This window comes from Crocuta crocuta, unplaced genomic scaffold, assembly GCF_008692635.1.
Source record: "Crocuta crocuta isolate KB4526 unplaced genomic scaffold, BGI_CrCroc_1.0 scaffold102, whole genome shotgun sequence".
NCBI lineage: Eukaryota > Metazoa > Chordata > Mammalia > Carnivora > Hyaenidae > Crocuta > Crocuta crocuta.
Genome location: NW_027530019.1, coordinates 5,013,348 through 5,028,893, shown reverse-complemented (window position 1 = coordinate 5,028,893; position 15,546 = coordinate 5,013,348). Strand labels below are relative to the sequence as shown.

Sequence of the window (15,546 nt, the reverse complement as noted above, 5' to 3'; positions counted from 1 at the left end):
AAGTATTTTCTAATTGAAGTGTTGTAGTTAACATTTTAAAGTATTGACTGAAAGTAATGGCAGTAGGAATACGAACAATTTTCCAGTGTGAGTTTTAGTGTTGAGGACTGTTTGTGGGCTGTGGGTTCCTGAAGCCAGGAATAGGTGTAGGGAACACAGCATACCATCTTAAATGTGTGCAAATATATTTTTATTAGCCCCAGGTTTTTCCTGGTTTCATCAGGAGTGATTATAGATTCATTGAAAGTTATTTTTCTTATTATAAAAGCAATGTATTCTCATAATAGAACACCAGGGAATTTTAAAAAATGGCCAATATTTATTGTGCACTAACTGTATGTTAGGCTTTTAAAATCCTTGCAGCAACCCAGTCAGGTGGGTAATTATTATGACTCCCATTTTGCAAATGAGGAAACTTCTATGCTTTAAACATTGTATAACACTGATAGGTAGTATGGTGGGGCAGAGAGTTAGAGGATATAGCTCAATTCTAGGAGGCCATGAAAATTTTTCAGAGGAGTTGAATTTAGTCTGAATTTACTGAATTTTCTGCTTGAATTTAATCTCAGTGAAAGAGCAACTAGCCATAGTTATGAAGATGAGAAGACCATAGAATTCTGGTCTCATTTCTTCCCCTGCTTTATCTCTAGAACCTACTATAGTGCCTTGCCCACAATTGGCACTCAGTAAATATCAGTTGTATGAATGTAGGTGGAACAGCATTTGCAAAGACATAAATGAATAGAGAGCATGTTTAGAAAACTGATAGTTTACTTTGACAGGGGGCATGGGCTATGTGATCAAAACAGCAGGAGCTTAGGCAGAAGAATTAAGCAAGGGTCAGACCATGAATTTATTGTTATGAAAATGCAAGAGGGTACTAATTTTGGTGGCACCTATATAATAAAAATTGTTAAGCTATAAAGGAAGTGATTTGGATCCTGGGAAGGGATAAAAATGCAATTGTGTAAATAGTTCCAGATATATATTTTTTAACTCAATGGATCAAAATGTTCAAAACTGAGAGTCACCTGGGTGGCTCAGTTGGTTAAGTGTCCAACTTGGGGTCAGGTCATGATCTCATGGTTCATGGGTTTGAGCTCCAGCATCAGGCTCTGTGCTGACAATGTGGAGACTTCTTGGGAGTCTCTCTCTCCCTGTGTCTCTCTGCCCTCTCTCCTTCTGTCTCTCTCAAAATAAAGAAATAAACATTAAGAAAATGGTTTGAATGTTTGAATATTCTTTGGGCTTCTGTGAAGATAAAACACTTTTGAATGCAAATGTGAAATATTAAAACTCTTGCTTGCAATATAAAAAGCTCATTGAAGGGATGTGTCCTGGAATGCAAAGGTGGGTTTATCGGTTAACGAGTGCTGGGTAATAAACCCTACCCAAACTTAGTGGCTTAAAAAAACAACCACTTGGGTTGGATTCAGCTTGCCAATGCTTATGCTTATTTTGGCTGGGCTCATTCACACATCTGCTTTCAGCTGCTGGACAGCTAGGCAGTGCTGCTTCTGGGTTGGCTGCTTGTCAGCAGGGATGATGGGGGCATCTGGGCCACATGTCTCTCATCATCTACCAGGCTAGCCCAGGCTTGTTCAAATGGAAATCTCAGGCTTCCAAGGACAGCAAGAGGGCAAGCCCCATGTATGGATACTTTTCAAATCTGTTTGTGTCAAATTTGCCATATATCACATTGGTCAAAACAAGTTACATCCTAGATTCAAAAAGTAGAGAAACAGATTCTACCTTTTCATGGGAGGAGCTACAAAGTCACATTGCAAGGACTGGAAATACAGAGGGGAAGGATTTGTAGCCATTTTGTAGTCTAAGATAATGGATTATAGCTGAGCTTCAGGAATGGACAAAAACCTAAATGTTGTTAGGTCTGCCTTGCTCTTTTGTTGCCTGTCATTCTTCTGTACCAGCTGAAAGAAACAGCCTATAAGATCATATAAAACAAATACAGATATCCCTTAACTGTCTTTCTCCATTGGGAAGATTCCTGGGGAGAAGGGAATCTAGAATCTAGAAGGTAATGTGGTTAATTTGCCTTCTAGATTCTAGAAGGGAATGTGGTTAGTTTGCTTTAAGTAAACTCGATCTGTGGACTATGGTGGGATGAGTGGGTTGGGTGTTTGTATGTGTGGGTGGGAAATGGGGGATTACAGTGTGTGAATCTAGCTTTCAAGAGTTATATTGCTATAACCTCATGATAGTTGGGTTGGGGGAGAAGAAGAAAGTATGGTGCCCCCCAAAACAGTAGATATTGGGAGTGGCTGGTTAGACAATCATTTCATAGGGGTACATTACACTGAGTTTTATAACTAATATAGAAAATTCAGGGAACTGAAAGTAGTGGCTGAACCCTTAGAGGAAGAGTGGTAAGAACTATTTTTACTTACAATACTTCTGACCTCAAATGTATGTTTTTGTTTTTTTTTCTGACACCAACCAATTCTCCAGTTCTCCAGACACCAACTGGGTGTCCTTCAATTGAATTCAGTCCAATCCAATCCAATCCAATCCAATCTAATCCAACCAGGTAAGGACTCTGTCTTACAAGACTGCCCTCCCACTTCAGATGCCAGTTACAATTCCCAAATTGTCATCTGTACTTCTGACCAACCAGTTTTACTTTTATTTATTTATCTTTTTTTTACAAATAGTTTATTGTCAAGCTGGTTTCCACATAACACCCAGTGCTCATCGCCACAAGCACCCTCCTCCATGCCCATCTCCCCCCTNGGAATGTTTTTCCATTTCTTTGTGTCTTCTTCAATTTCCTTCATAAGTTTTCTATAGTTTTCATCATACAGATCTCTTGTAGCCTTGGTTAGGTTTATTCCTAGGTATTTTATGGTTTTTTGTGCAATTGTGAATGGGATCAGTTTCAAAAATATGGAACGCTTCACGAATTTGCATGTCATCCTTGCGCAGGGGCCATGCTAATCTTCTATCGTTCCAATTTTAGTATATGTGCTGCCGAAGCGNTCATACAGATCTCTTGTAGCCTTGGTTAGGTTTATTCCTAGGTATTTTATGGTTTTTTGTGCAATTGTGAATGGGATCAGTTTCAAAAATATGGAACGCTTCACGAATTTGCATGTCATCCTTGCGCAGGGGCCATGCTAATCTTCTCTCTATCGTTCCAATTTTAGTATATGTGCTGCCGAAGCAAGCACTGACCAACCAGTTTTAAATTCAGAGGTTCCATTAACCTTCTCCTCAGTTTCAATAATTTTTCTATACTGACTCACAGAACTCAGGAAAGCTCTTTATTTATTGTTACTGGTTTTTATAAACAATACAACTCAGAAACAGTCAAATGGAAGAGATGCATAGAAGAAATATGGGAAAAAGGGTTGCAAGAGATTTTATGCCTCTTTTGGGTGGGTCACCCTGTCAGCACCTTGATGTGTTTACCCAACCCAAAGCTTTATAAACCCTAGTATTTAGGGTTTTTTTTTTAAATGGAGGTTTCATTACAGAGTTATGATTGATTAAATCATTGTCCATTGGCGAGTTACTCAATCTCTAGCCTCTCTTCCTTCCGTCCTCAAAGGGAGTGGTTGGGCTGAAAGTTTCAATCCCCTAATGCATGCTTTGGTCCTTCTTGGGGCCAGCCCCCATCCTGAAGCTATCTGGGAGCCCTCAGTCTCCATTTATCTCACTATTATACAAAAAACACTCCAGAGATTCCAAGACGTTAGTAACTGTGTGCCAGGAACCAGGACAAAAATCGTTTATTTTTTTTTTATTATGTTACAAAAGGTAGATTGGGGGACCTGGAATGAGGAAACAAAGAATTAGGATTCAATCATAGTTGGAGGAGCTGCAAAGGGTGGCTAGGGGGAAAAACAACATAGCCACTTACCAGATAGGGACAAAATCAGAAAGGCTTTTTCTGGCAAAGACAGATTAAGGAGGAGCTGGGCAGAATCTCTAAGAGGCTAGGTAGGGCCTTCACGCATTCCTGTAGCTGAAGATATGGCTGTAGTGGCCTGACTCTGAGGGTTAGATTTTTAGCCTCACTAGAAAAGATTGGAGAAAATCAACATAGTTTAAAGTTGAAAGTATTAGGAACCAGATTTTCTGTGATTTTAGGAATTTGTTAACATTTAATGAAAGGAAGAAAGCAGGATTCATAAATAAGCATTAGCCTATAAATGACCTATCTGTAGCTTGCTATCTGAGATTTCCCTTCCTGTTGGTTAATTACTCTAAGTCAAAGTTTCTCAAACTTTTATTAAAAAAATTTTCTTTAATGTTTATTTTTTGAGAGAGAAAGAGAGCATGAGCTGGGGAGGGGCAGAGAGAGAGGGAGACACAGACTCTGAAGCAGGCTCCAAGTCCTGAGCTGTCAGGACAGGGCCCAACACGAGGGCTTGAACCCACAAACTGTGGGATCATGACCTGAGCTGAAGTCAGATTCTTAACTGTTTGAGCCACCCAGGGAGCTCCAGAATGACCTGGTTTTAAAAGTATTTGTTACATGTTAACAAAAAGCACAAAGTAATCTACCATGTTTTGAAAAGCTAAAGCTTCAGCAATAGAAATAAGTAATATACGGAGGTGCCTGGGTGGCTCAGTTGGGTAAGCATCCAACTTGATTTCAGCTCAGGTCATGATCTCACAGTTCATGAGCCTGAGCCCTGCACTGGGCTCCGTGCTGACAGTGTGGAGCCTGCTTAGTATTCTTTCGCTCTCTCTTCTCTGTCCCTCCCTTGCACATACACGTGTGCATGCTCTCAAAATAAATAAACATTAAAAAAAAAATAATATACAAGTCTTCCAAAAGAAGGAAAGACTCATGAGGTGAAGAGGAAAGTGAGCAGAGCTGCTGTCCAAGGCACAGGTGGTCAGGACTGTGGCTAATATTGCGAGTTGCTGTTTAGTCCAATGGCAGAGAGCCCATTACCCACTTTGCAAAGCACCCAGGGTCTATCCTTACCAGTATCTCTTGGAAACCATCTTTGTATTTTTCTCCCCTTCTCTCCTACCACCCCCGCCCCCCTTTAGACAACATTAGTGTCTCTTATTCCATGTGTTGCCAGGGTGGACAGTGGATGTATTTTGTAAAAAGTTACATTACCAATCGCAAACATCTCCTGGTCTAGGTTCTAATTTCCATTAGAAATTACTTGCCCTGGGGCACCTGGATGGCTCAGTCGGTTGAAAGTCCGACTTTGGCTCAGGTCATGATCTCATGGTTCGTGGGTTCGAGACCTGCGTCAGGCTCTGTGCTGACAGCTAGCTCAGAGCCTGGAGCCTGCTTATGATTCTGTGTCTTCCTCTCTCTCTACTGCTCTCCTGCTCATGCTCTGTCTCTCAAAAATAAATAAATGTTAAAAATTTTTAAAAAATAAATTATTTGCTCTGCAGCACCTGGGTGGCTCAGTTGGTTACATGTCTGACTCATGATTTTGGTTCAGGTCATGATATCACAGTTGGTGAGATCGAGCCTTGCATCGGGCTCTGTGCTGACGGTGTGGAGCCGGCTTGGAATTCTCTCCCATGCATTCTCCTACATGCTCTGTCTCTTTCTCAAAATAAACAAACAAACTTTAAAAAAAAATTATTTGTCCTTCCTCTGAAACCTTCTGCCACGAGTTTGCTAAACTATTGCTTGGCATTTCTATACTTAGATTCAGCAAAATGCTTATGCAATACCATTTCCAATATTGTTTCTATTTTTCATCTTAGTCTTTTGTTGAACACAGTGTTTATAACATTTATAATTTAGGGGAGTGTCAGAAATGACTACATGTAGGGACCCAATAAGGAGTGAAAACCTAGAGAAAGAGATTTCAATCAGACATTTATTTTCCAATGGACAAGTTTTTTTCAGTCAGTTTTTCTGCCCTTTTGATTAGACTGTCCTTGGGCTGGTGATCTTCCCTTCCCTTCCTTTGTGAAGTAAGTAGGAGTTCCTTGAGTCACAGCAGAGTTTCCAAGACTTCTGTTTTTATCTTGATCTTTTGTTGAACATATTTACAGTATTTACATTTGATGTTGTTTGTGGGGCTCAAACCCATGAACCTTGAGATCATGACCTGAGATCAAATCAAGAGTTGAATGCTCAACCAACTGAGCCACCCAGGTGCCCCTTCTTCTTCTTTTTTAAGGGCCAGGCAGAAGACAAGTGTCTTCTTTTTTCTTTTTCTTTTTTATTGATGTATAGTTGACATATCATGTCACATTAGTTTCCAGGGTACAACATAGTGATCAACAACTCTTTATGTTATGCTTTGCTCACAAGTGTAGCTACCATCTGTCATTGTACAACACTCTAAGAACACTATTAACTATATTCCCTATCATGCACCTTTCATTCCTAAGACTTATTCATTTCATAACTGGAAGCCTGTATCTCCCACCCCCCTTCACCCATTTTCCCATCCCTCCATTCCTTTTCTTCTGGCAACTATCAGTTTGTTCTCTGTATTCTAAAGTCTATTTCTCCTTTTGCTATTCAAGTCTTTCAAAGTTTGAAGGAAGCTCTCCTGGTTTCTCTTACTCTTTCTTAGGTGACATATCCACTATTCTTTTAACTATTCCATCAAGAATATGGTACTAGACATCATTGCTATTTTTACTTTCCCTTACTTTTATTTTCATTGCCCCTCTTAACATGACTATTCCACCTGATGCCTGTTAGGTCTCAATTTTTTCTTTTATTTGTTCCAAGTGCCTATTTACTTTATTTTGAAAACAATCTTAAGAATTATATGACCAAGAATCTTTATTAAGTAAGGGTAGTAAATTAGGAATAGAAAACTAGGAAAGAAGAGTGGAAACATACCTGTTAACGACTGCTAATTACTTAATGTAATTGTCAAAACTATTACTTAATATAATTGTGTTTTGTTTAATAATATTTACTGATATTTCTGGAAGCCAAAGTAAACAAGGAAACATAGAAGTTATACAGGTCTTGTGACCAGAACAGAGAAATCATTTCAGTTCTTCAAAAGAGGCTATGTTTTCTCTGCGGGTATTAAATTCCCAAAAGTGTTTTTTACATGGATTCTTTATAGCACACAAAATATAATGAAAATGACCTCAAAATAATGCAACAGTGTTGCTCATATGACTACATGACTGTTTCTTATACTGACCCTCAGTAGATGCTCTTGGCATAACATTTGAGCACAACTCAGTAAAATCAATTTACTTCCCTTATAAAAACTCTTTTAACACTAACATTTCCTCACATGAAACATTCTTCCTACTTCATGTCATAGTCTTTGTGAATTGAATATTGTATACATAGGACCCTTTCTCCAAGGCAAATGCACTGAGTTATGGATTTGGTTGATTTTGATTATGATCCGCAACACTTATTTTTTTTGTCTTTGGTTTGGGTCCATTTCTGTTGATTTTGATTATGATCCACAACACTTATTTTTTTTGTCTTTGGTTTGGGTCCATTTCTGTACCACTGGAGTCATATTAAGAAAATTAACAAGTATTAATTTTAACATTATTATTATGCTAGGGGGTAAGTCATACTTAATGGCCCGGCCTCTTCTTTACCTTCCTCCAGAGAGTCCAGATTAGTTTACAGTCAGAGTTCCTGCAGTTTGGACCTTGAGGGTGGGACAGGACTGTGCAGCTCAAAACTCTATGAAGAACCTTCCCCTGGGGAATGGGAGCGTCCCTTTGACCATAAAAAGGGACGTGCGGTTCCAGGAATCACTTGCCAAACCACAGAGATTGCAGGCCTACTGCCCATCCATTATTATCATCATTATTTAACGTCTTTCAAAGGTCAGAGCCAAAATAAATGGTCTGTCAGCCAAGTGAGCGACACCAGCCTTTACCACAGGCATCGGCGGCCCTTTTGGTATTTAGTAGCAGTGACTTGGGTCATATTCTTGTCTGATTCCATCAGTCTGGCCAGGCTTCTGCCTTCTGCTGTCTTGCCACAAGTTGTTTTTTTTTTTGGTTTGGTTTTTTTTTTTTTTTTGGCAATTCTCCTCACCCTCATCCACACTGCTGCTAGTCCAGTAATAGTTACTTGGTATGTGTTTGCTGCTTTCTTTTCTTTTCTTTAGAATTTAAACAATGAAAGGGATTGAATTAATTGTGCTAGTGAGTGATAAAATATGCAGGAGGACTTTTAAGGGCTCCTGAATTTTGGGTTCTGGTCCATCTCTGAAATTCTGCTCCCCATGGGGATAAAGAATAGAATTGTGGTCAAAAGCATGGAGCCAAAACTCTGAGTTCAAATCCTGACTCTGCCACTTACTAGCTGAATAATCTTGGGCAATTTACTTAACTTCTCTATGTTTCAGTTTCTTCATTATAAAGTAGACTTAGTAACAAAAGCCTCCCTGATGGATTTGAAATTTGACAGTACAGGTAAAGTGCTTGGAGCAGTGTCTGTCTCAATGTGTTAGCTGCTATTATTATTAGGCTGCAGAAATCATACCAAAATGTCAGCCTTATATTGAGATCACTGTAGGTTGAGGCTGTTTAGGAAGGAAGTGCTTGAATTATATTTGGAGATGGATAATGGAAAAGCACTGCCCTCCCCCAAGACCCAGACCATCCAGCAAAATGGATTTTTTTTTCTTGAGGATAAAATAGAGTGAAATTATGATGACTCAGAAATGTCTGCATCCTAAGGCTCATGGCCAGCTTCGTTGTTCATTCTAACAGAAGGAATGTTCAGTTTGGGTATGCATAAATTTTGCTCCATCTGCTTACCAGGGTTCAGCATCCAGGCAGAGCCTCCGCTGCCTGAGTCAGGGGAACAAGGTAGCCGCATGGACTTTGAACTAGAGCTATCCAGCTCCAAATCCTATGTTAGCTTGTTGACCTTTTTTGAGTCTCAATTTCTTTCTCTATAAAATATTATAATTCTGACATTTCAGGGTAGTTTTGGGGACTAAATAACATGACACATGTAAAATACCCTATATAGTGTCTGGCCTTAAAAGACATTTGATTTGTTGGTTTCCTTCCCTTTCTTCTTCTGATTCTTCTCTGTCTGCTAATTCTTTAAGAAAGCCTCAGTGTAAAAAGTAATTTAGAGGAGTGCTTTCAAATTTAATGTGGGATGGAGGAGACTCTTGTTAAGCTACAGATTCTGATTCAGCAGGTCTGAGGGAGGGCCTGAGTCTGTGCATCCAATCAGTCCCCGGGTGACACCAATCTTGTGTCTGAGGCCCTTACAGTAGCACAGTTCTCTAATTCCTCACTTTGCATCTCACTATTACCTTTTAGATTCATGTTAGTATTTTAATAGTCTTAACACACACATACACTTATCTAGGATCATCACTTGGAGAAATAGCAAAGGTTGTATGTCATTGTGCAGCTCAGAGTCTTCTCCCTTGTTCAGCACAGGCAGCAATGGTAGAGGTCCAGAAGAAACCTAGCATAGGCATTTTATCAGGATATCAGGATTCCCACGGACCTGGAATCCCAAACTGTTTTACGTAAAATACTGGGTTCTTGTCTGTTGACGGCCTCCTTTCTGAATCTGAGTCCCTCCGTGATGCAGATGGCAGGGAGGGAGTTAACCTGAAGACAGACTGCCTTTGCCCTCACTAAGCACCTCAGATATTTTTAGAGCTATGTGTTCCAACTACTAGCCTTCTCCAGGTTCCCTAGATTATGTTCTCTCCTATGTACACAGATGGAGGAGTCTACTTTGCTTTTTTCTTTTTCTTTTTTGTGATACACACTTGTGACTGCTTGGTGCATATTCTTTGATTGCTTCTAGATTTTAGTGGGTTTTCCAATTTACTTTTGAGAACCCTTCTCACTGTCGTTTCTTTGTAGTATCAGAGCTTTTTCAATATTTGTACTCCTTCTTTTTCTTCCCTGCATTACTTACTGGAACTTCTTTAGTCTGAACTATCAGGATCAGATGTATCTGCTGTGCGCATTTTGAGAATTGGCCCTCATTGTCCTCAGGCAACTTTTCTTGCAATAAAAAAAAAAAAAAAGCCAAAGTGACTAATCTCTTTGAGTTACAATCCTTTGAGTTAGAGATGTGAATAAGAAATAATAATAGCCTCCTTTTTTTTAAATTAAAACAAGACTTTTTTCCTTTTCTTTTCCTTTTTTTTTAAATTTAAGAACATTCCAAAGTGTCCAAGTTAGAGCTTGGTCATCAGCCATGTTACAAAACAAAGCAAATCTACATCAGTCTTTCAGGCTTACCTTGGTGCTATTTCATGAAGTTTCTCCCACCTGGCTGGACTCTGCCTAATAGGTTTGCTGGTTTGGGGAACACTTTGAAAACAGTCCCAGGTAGGGGCTCCTGGGTGGGTCAGTCAGTTAAGCGTCCGACTTTGGCTCAGGTCATGATCTCGCGGTTCATAGGTTGGAGCCTCGCACTGGGCTCTGTGCTGATAGCTCAGAGCTGGATCCTGCTTCAGATTCTGTGTCTCCCTCTCTTTCTACCCCTCCTCTACTCATGCTCTGTCTCTGTCTCAAAAATAAACAAACATTAAAAAGAAACATTAAAAAGAAACATTAAAAAGAAAATAGTCCCAGGTAAGAAGCCAGGCATTTTGAAAGTTAAGATGGAGAAGTATTGCAGGGGGGAAAATACGGAACATATCTGATGTAAAGAAAAGTCAGTGGGGCCATTAGTATTTCCACCTTATCTAGATAAATCAGTCAGGGTCAGAATGGAAAACAGCACAGTCAATAATTATGGACAATTTACAAAGGTATAGGTATAGGGGAAACCTACTCTGTAGTTTCCCACTAGTTGTAGTGAGTTGTTACTACCCCTGAGCCTGAAAGTGACTGGAAGGGTCCCATGGCAGGGAGGGACCCAATCTCACTGTTCTTCCCCCACACTTTCAATTTCCCATTTCCTGCCAGAGCTGTCTGTTAGAAGAACCCATGGGAAGAAGAGTGCATAAGAGTCTCTTGCAATAGTTTATTCTGGGCAGCCTCTTGGGGCAGATAGCAGGATGGAGGTGTGTGGACAGAAGACCTACAGGGGCAAACAGAAGCAAACTAATTTTATACTTTCTTTTGAAGCACTTGTTTACCTGAAGGCAATATCAATATTGTGAGCTCCTAGAGGGAGGACACTGGCCTTCCCACTTATCTGTGGGATACTGTTTAAGGGATTGTTGAGTGAATGAATGAGGCTGTTCATTTTCTTCCTTTCTCTAAGTTTATTCATCTTTAGAGAGAAAGAGAGAGAGAGAGAGCGAGCGTGCAGAGGAGGGGCAGAGAGACAAGGAAAGAGTGAGATCATGACCTCATCCAAAACCAAGAGTCTGATGCTTAACTGACTGAGTTACCCGGGTGTCCCACCTTCCTTTCTCTTGACTTGCACTGGGCGTGGCCAACAATAGCTGGATGATACTGGATGATACAGTCTTGTGTTCTGAATAGAAGGCTTCTCATTGTCATGACCAACTGACTCAAAGAGATCAACACTTCCTGTCTATGTAATAATTCTACTTTTAACAATCTCATTAGTAAAACTGCTAAACGAAGGCAGAGTTTACCGTATTAATATCTTGAGTCTTTTTGTATTATTGTTGTTTTTATAAGTACCCAGATTTAGCTAGGCAACACATTCGTGAAATTTTAGTCCTTCTCAGTGAAATCTAACCCTGTTATTTCTCCTCTCACCAGTGCCCACTGGCCCGCAGATGGGCAAACTGTTTAATTTGGGAATCCACGTGACTTTTGATTCTTTCCCAGGCTCTGCTTCAAGAGAAGAACACACAAAGCACTAAATTAGCTTACTTAACTATCTTCAGTAGCTTTAAAAGGAAGGTCTATGAGTACTGCCAGGTTTCTTTTAACTGTTCATAGAGCAGGAGTCAAAAGAGAAATGAGTTTATTGGCTGCAAACTTTTGAAAAGTTCCTCATGTAGTCAAATTGTCATCCCTAAAGATTCTCAGACATTAGTAATTTGCAGGAAGGGTTAGAGCTAAATGACACAAGTGACTAGTTTGGAGGTACCTGGGGGTCCCTGAAGTACTCAGGTGTAAGAGCAGAAGAAAATACATTGTTGGGGAGAGGAATAAGTCCCTTTTCACTTGCCGCTTTACTATTCTTGTCTAAGGGTTCTCAGGGCTTGTGTGTGTGTGTGTGTGTGTGTGTGTGTGTGTGTCTGTGTGTTTGTCGTGTGGGGAGATAGGAGAAGTGGGGAACCGCAGAATCCCTTAGACATCCAGGAAAAAGATGACTTTATAACTTTGCTAAATAGAACTGGGTTCTCAAAATTCCATGATTGTTCTTTGAAATTCTGATGCGTTTCTTTCATACACTTTTGTTAATGTGTTTTTGACCGATCCTTCTTATTCTCATGAAACCTATTGATATTTTATGTATTTCAAATCTGAATAGATTGTTGATTTAGTTCTTTGCAAGGATTGTAACTCTTGGAGGACTTTTATTATAGTTCTACTTCTAAGGTCCCCAAGGACAGAAAAGGCATGGCGGGCTCACATGTACCCCTCATATCGCCCAGAGTGACTGGCATTCTCTGCTTCCATTTACATCCTCTGCTGTTAAGGTCCCTTCGTTAATGGGCTTCTGAGTTTGGGTCAAGCTATCTCCGGCTAAGCCTATGGACCTACAGAAGCATGCAGTTTTTTTCTTCCTTAATCAGGATTTGAGATTTAAAAATACTTTTGTTTCTAGTTTCTTTACATGTCATAACCATTTTGGATTTGACCTTTTTGCTTTTGGTATGGAGGTGAAGGGCTAGGGCCACTGGGAAAGTTGCCTGTAGGCCTGCAGTGGGAGCTTCCACTACAAGAATGTTTGTTCGGCAGGGCCCCTCTGCCTCCCCCACCATTAGACTGAACTGCTTCAAATGGAGTACACTCTCTCCTGTTTGCCTCAGGCTGCATTACTCCTTATTGCTAAACTAGTTCTAGGGATATCCAGAACTGTTTACGTTTTCTCTTTCCCAACGCATGTTGTTTTCTCTTAAGCTTATTTATTTATTTGAGAGAGAGAGAGAGAGAGAGAGAGAGAGAATTAGTAGAGGAAGGGCAGAGAAAGAGGCAGGTAGAGGATCCAAAGCAGGCTCTGTGCTGATAGCAGAGAGCCTGATGCGGGGCTCCAACTCACAAACTGTGAGATCATGACCTGAGCTGGTTGGAAGCTTGATGGACTGAGCCACCCAGGCACTCCATCTTTTCCTAAACATTTTAAAAAATGGCTCCGTATTCCATAATAATTATACCTGTCTTTACTTCTGGCTTCGGACTTAGCTACTTGAGTAAATCAAAGGATTCCTTATGTGTCCTGTACAAATAATAAAATTAACAGTTGTATAGTTTGTTACAGCTTATGAGGCATTTTAATTTAATTTATTGGACCATCACAATAATCCCATGGCTTGAGAAGTGGGTATATTTCTCCATATTATGCATGGGGATATATAGCATGGTGATTAAGAGTACAGGCTTTGGAGTTAGACAACCTGAGTTTGAATTTCACCTTTCGTAGTTACTAGCCTAGTCTCAGCTAATAAATGTACACAGTTTCCTCAACTGTAAAATGGGTATATATTTTCTATCTTATAGGGTCATTATAAGTAAATAATTAATTCGTATAAAGTAATTAGAACCATGTCTGGCAGATAGCAAGTGCTCATTAAATCTTAAAGAGTTGAAGATTTAACTTAAACTATTACTATTATTATTAATAACACATGGGAAAGTGGAAACTTGAAAAAATTGCAAAATCTAAGGTCACAATACCTACTTGGCAGGAGCGTTGGGGCTTTAAACAAGATTGGGAAGCGTCTGGTACTGGTTTCTTTCCTCTATATTTACTACTGATTTCCTCATGGGTTCTGAGGGGTCTGTAAAGTGAATCATCTTTTCTTTCACCTTTCAGCTTCCCTATCTTCATTTTCTTTTGTTTCCTCACCGTTAGAACACTTGGGCATCGTCTGTCCAGTCATGGGATCCATGTGTCAGAATTCAGCAAGGTGTAGGGATGTCCACATCCCTGTAGGGGGCCCTCCTGGACACAGAGCTGCTGGGATGTCTGGGGTCCCTCTGAAGTCTGCCCAGATAGTCTGGAAAACTTAACATTCCTATTTAAAGTCAAAGTAGCCTCTTGTTGCCACACAGCAAATATTTTAAAAAACAATCAATAAGCCTATATTTCTCCATCCTTTAGTTTCTTTCCTCTTAAGATCAAGAACACTTAAATTTTGGTGATCTCATTTGTCATTTCACATCACTTTGAGGTAGTGAAAAATCGGTTAAATTATCTCCATGGGGGTGGGGCCAGGAGAAGGGTAGTGAAGTCCTGAGTGAAAAGAACACAGGCTATGGAGTCTGGCTAATGAGGTTCAAATGGCTGTTTCATTTTCTGTTATGTCTCCACATCCCATTTTCCTCATTTGTGTAAGGAGGATAAGCAGAGGACTGTGTGGAGGCTTAAAGGAGAAAAAAAAAGCAAAAGAGATAATGCCAGGTACTTAGCAGGTAAATATGGCTGTTACAGATGCTGGGAGGTGACTTTTCACACTGGCTGAGGGTAACAGCAGGGAGCTCAGAGAATGGGGATGCCCTGGTGGGAACAGTATTTGAGGAAGACTTTATGATGGAGGAAGATTTGAGTGGTCAGCCCAGTGACTTGGCCATAGTAGGTAATCAGCAAGCTAGGTATTACCTGAAAATAGGATTCATATGAGAGAAGATAGGAAGTAATACCAGTTTGCACAGATGTGTGAGGTGGTCAAGGAGACAAATCTAATTGGAAAAGAGTGGTAGACCATATGATTTCATATGCAAATTGGTTGCACATTTTAGAAGGCTTTGAAATGCCAGATTGAGGAGACTGAGCTTATTTCATTAAGGAAATTATTTCATTATTTCAATAGGAAGCTGTTGAACATTCTTAAACACATAATTTGACATATTAAATTTGGATTATAACTGTGTACTGGGCCTCTTCATCATGGATGGAGGAAGATGTGCCTGGTTAGATGATGCTAGTTCTGATTCTTACATTTAATGGAAGTGCCACAGAGACAGCATTTCTTTTGGACTGGAAGATAAAGTTGGATGACACCACTTGGGCTGTGTGGAGAGCAGAATAGTCCACTGTGGGGGAGACAAAGGAAGACAAAGGAAGGGAGAAATGAATGAGTATCCAGCTGAAATTTTTGGTGATACTCGGCTAGGGAGAGATGGAGCAAACAGAAAGATAGATGGAACTGCTTGTCCTGTGTAGTCTTTTTTTTTTTTTTTTTTAAATAAGAGATACTGGGTGTTTTTAAGGTTTATTTCTTTATTTTGAGAGACAGAGTACATGCATGCACACTGGGGGAGGGGCAGAGACGGGATTGGGGGGGAGAGGAGGAGAGGGAGAGAGATTGTGTGTGAGAGAGTGCGAGAGAGAGAGAGTGCGAGAGAGAGAGAGCGCACCCCAAGCAGGCTCTTTGCTGAGAACAGTTCAATGCAGGGCTCAAATTCACAAACTATAAGATCATGACATGAGCTGAAATCAAGAGTCAGACGCTCAACTGACTGAGCCACTCAGGCAGCTCTGTGGAATCTTTTATGGATAGCAGATAC

At 40.2% G+C, this 15,546-nt stretch overlaps 1 protein-coding gene, 1 non-coding gene and 1 pseudogene across 2 annotated transcripts in view; 1 reads left to right on the top strand and 2 right to left on the bottom strand.

Annotated features, from left to right (window-relative positions):
• The window catches only part of GALK2 (galactokinase 2), a 115,838-nt gene that overhangs the window by 55,247 nt on the left and 45,045 nt on the right, over positions 1-15,546 (top strand). The gene's annotated exons all lie outside the window — the stretch shown is intronic.
• LOC144231993 (U6 spliceosomal RNA) lies at positions 2,899-2,997 on the bottom strand (annotated as a pseudogene).
• Positions 3,082-3,188, bottom strand: LOC144232013 (U6 spliceosomal RNA). Its single transcript, XR_013335291.1, has one exon. It is a non-coding gene; the product is annotated as a U6 spliceosomal RNA (small nuclear RNA).